Below are 3,579 nucleotides of genomic sequence, written 5' to 3' on the forward strand. Positions count from 1 at the left end.
GATAGACTAATAGAACCCAGAAGCTCTGATTAGTGGTTCACTTGTTTCCATGACAAAATATAACCAATGACAGTGGCCCATTACACCCATTACACCCATCTTGCTACTTTCTTTGCTCGTAGCTAATTGATCCCAGGATTTCATCCATCTATTTCTTGAAGGAAGCAAGACAGTAAGCTACAACTACATGGTGGGGTAGTGTGTTCCATGCTGCTTAGACTCTGTCAAGAAGGGACTTGTTTTCAGACTTCAATGCTCCTGCTCTTAATATCTGCTTGTGACCTTATTTAGTTGAGCTTGAAGTATTTTTGCATTGAGGATTTTGAATACTTGCATCAAATCCCCCTTGCAAACTCTGTTTAAGACTGAGTCACCACTGCGTCATTGTATCCATTCATTGAAAATCAAAATGCTTTAAATCCTACTGCATTATTACATGACTGCATAGGGCTAAGAATGCATCTAATGGAATTTCAGTATATCGATGTACAGTAAAATATGGCACAAAAAGAAGCTTGATTTTTAGTGTTTTACATAAGGTAAACTCCAAAAGACGTTTTGGGTATCAAATGTGGGGATTAGGGTTGTTTAAAACATTTTGAATACTGTTTTTCCAAATTTGCTGGAATGTTGTAAGGAACAGTTTGAATTTAACCTTGGGCTGACTTTTTTCCAACCCTCAGCTTACTGTACAAGCACAGCCTTACATAACTGCCTCAGATATCTCTGTTCTTTGTGGGAAAAGTGTGTATTGTTTTATTTTAACTAAATGGAAACTCATTTTTTTGGGGGGGGGGGCAAACTATACTTTTTGATCTTGTCTCCTTCATTTTAGAAAGGAAGACCATAAGAATGTAAATGCATTGCAATGCAAATTAAAAACCTGATCTCTTCCAAAACAGCAGAATGTACAGCAGCATCCCTTCCTCATTTGCTCCAAGGAGAGCTTGTACCCCTTAAAACCCTCTGGAATGGAAATGCAAATACTCATCCGAAGTGATCTTTGACCCATGGTTTCTTATACAAAGTGGGCTTCTGGTTCACTGTCAAATGCTGTACATGTCTGTTTTCATAGTAATTGTGTGTGTGTTTGTACACAACACACAAAAAGATGAACAAGGTCTTGATAAGATCCCAAACTCAGAAGTGTAGTTTAAAAGGCCCAATCCATACTTTAGACTGTTGTTGGTAAGTGACTTGACTCAAAATTGACACTGCATGAGGGAAGTGTAAAGCCATCTTCAGACACACAGGTGTGATATCTTCTAGAATATTAAAAGGAACCAACTGCCAACAAGTGTGTGAATGTGTGTCTTCTTCATTGCACACTTTTGTGATTGTCAACTAGTTTCTTTTGGTTTTCTATGGAGCTAAAACCTACATTGTCAACCAGCAAGACCAGAAACTCAACTGGGATTGGAGTCAAACCTGAGATCTGGGTAATTTTTGTGTGACACTGTGCAGTGTAATAAAGCAGTGTGTGGACACTTTAGGTTTAAGGGTATTTAACTAATATGGATTCCAGAGTAGTATGCTGAATATTGAATAGTAGGTGGAGGAGTCAAGGAATTACTGATCTTTCTGAATTGATTCACTTGCACTAATGAACAACTGAAACTGTAAAACTTTGTATTGTGGTCCATTTAAAGCTGGAGCCCTTGAAAACTGGAGTTGTTTGATTGACATTGTATGTTTTCAAAACCAACTGTGACATTCCTTCAAACCTTTAACAATACCTAGAACCATGTATAGGTTACTACGTTGTTGGAGATGGAAATAACACTTTGACTTTAGCTCTTTAAGCAGAAAATGAGAGATACGATGGAAAACCAAACCTGGTACCTCATGCATCAGTCTTTCTACTTACTTATATATTTGTCTAGATGCGTATATACAGACAGCCTATATACACAACGGCTCTTGGACCTATGACAGCCTGCTTTGCTGTATTTATTGTCATCAATATTATTACATGTATTTTTATCCAACTATTGATATATTTCTGTTCTACAGTGCAATGTAATGTACTATTTATTTTTATTTCAATAAAGCAGTATAAATATGCACATCAAAGTGTTTATACTTTTATATTAAAACATTCCCCCCCCTTTGTTTGTTACCTCATATTGTTTATTTTGGGTGAACCCAGGACCAACAGTGATCTATGGACTGAGCTTTATTGAATGATCAGCTATAATTGAATATGCCCGTATTTTCCCCTCTCTTAATGCACAAACCAGCTATGATGTTTCCATAGGATTTAAGCATCACAATAGTCTTCTCAAAATTCAAGGAAATGTCTGGAAATTGGTACTCCTTTAACTTGTTAATATACACACAAAAATGAATGGGTTGCTTTGAGATTTTCTCTTTGTAATACGATTTGCATGAAGCACTATAATATATATAATATCCTAATATACATCTCTTGAGCATGTCCATTTTTAAGCTGGACATTTCTGAAACAACACCACAAGGTGAATGGATCTGTGTTCTGGATAACATCTCGCCTGGAAAGCTGTGTACATACAAAAATTAAAGATGTGGAGTTTTCTTTGTTTTCAAATGAATTATCCTTGTCCAAAAACCAGCCTTTACTCTATGAACATGTTATCTTCCTGAAAAAGTAAGTAATCATAGAATGTAATCACAATTATCCTATCAGTATATGTGCATGGAAAGCTTAACTAATCTTTCCATTTGGTTTGCTCTGTACAGTTAGCATATCTGTATGTAACCTTCAGCATCTCTGCAGAACTATACAGAAAGATAGACAAAACAGTCTCAGTAACTTTCTATAACCTCTTGTTTTTGTAGGTTGTTGTCTAATCCAGTTCATGTTACAAATGAAGCAGGTTTACAGAAGTTGACTGTTGTTGGATGATTTTACACATTTGTTTTACGTAATTGAAAACGTAGATTATATAGTTGTGTTCAGCACAATCAGAAGATCTAATCACTTTCAGGTTATATTGAATCAGACAAGACATGGTGCAATAGTGAGCTGAATGTTCAGTCCCTTAGATTGAGGGGTTTCATTTTGTGCTAAAAGTCATATAATCTGTTAATCAGATCTCATAATATATTGTTTGAAGAAATTCACTACAGCATTATCGCTATATTAATTAATGACACTAGGGAAGAAGATATCAAACTTAATTTCCCTTGCATTATCTTACCATTACATTTGAAGAATACTGCAAGTGATTTGTTTTTACCAATACAGATAACCTCTTAATATACATATATAATACAAGATTTGGACTCTTCGTCTGCCAGTTATTGTGATTATATATAATGAAGCCTCTTGCAGGTTGTAGTTTTTATAACCTTTAACAATAGACTGCCTTTAAGTGTAACCACACGATTTTAGTTCTATAACGATAATGATTGTGCATTTCTAGCATTGATTTGCTATGAATTCTTACATCGCTCAAGACTTGTTTTTAGTTATTATGAGCAAAGCACGTCTCCTTACAATTAATAGTATATTGCAATGGAGTTTCATATAGAATTTGGCGGGTCGTATTTAAATGTCAATGACGTGGTTGGTCGTATTCTCCAATGCTAAGGAAAGGG

At 35.4% G+C, this 3,579-nt stretch overlaps 1 protein-coding gene across 1 annotated transcript in view; it reads left to right on the forward strand.

The window, feature by feature from the left end:
• ptpn9a (protein tyrosine phosphatase non-receptor type 9a) overlaps positions 1-2,073 on the forward strand; it is a 20,938-nt gene extending 18,865 nt beyond the window's left edge. The window contains exon 13 of the mRNA XM_066701700.1: positions 1-2,073. This exon is cut by the window's left edge and continues 3,269 nt beyond it. The gene's annotated coding sequence lies outside the window, so the exon portion shown is untranslated.
• Positions 2,074-3,579: the final 1,506 nt, after the last annotated feature.

Source organism: Amia ocellicauda, chromosome 4 (assembly GCF_036373705.1).
Source record: "Amia ocellicauda isolate fAmiCal2 chromosome 4, fAmiCal2.hap1, whole genome shotgun sequence".
NCBI lineage: Eukaryota > Metazoa > Chordata > Actinopteri > Amiiformes > Amiidae > Amia > Amia ocellicauda.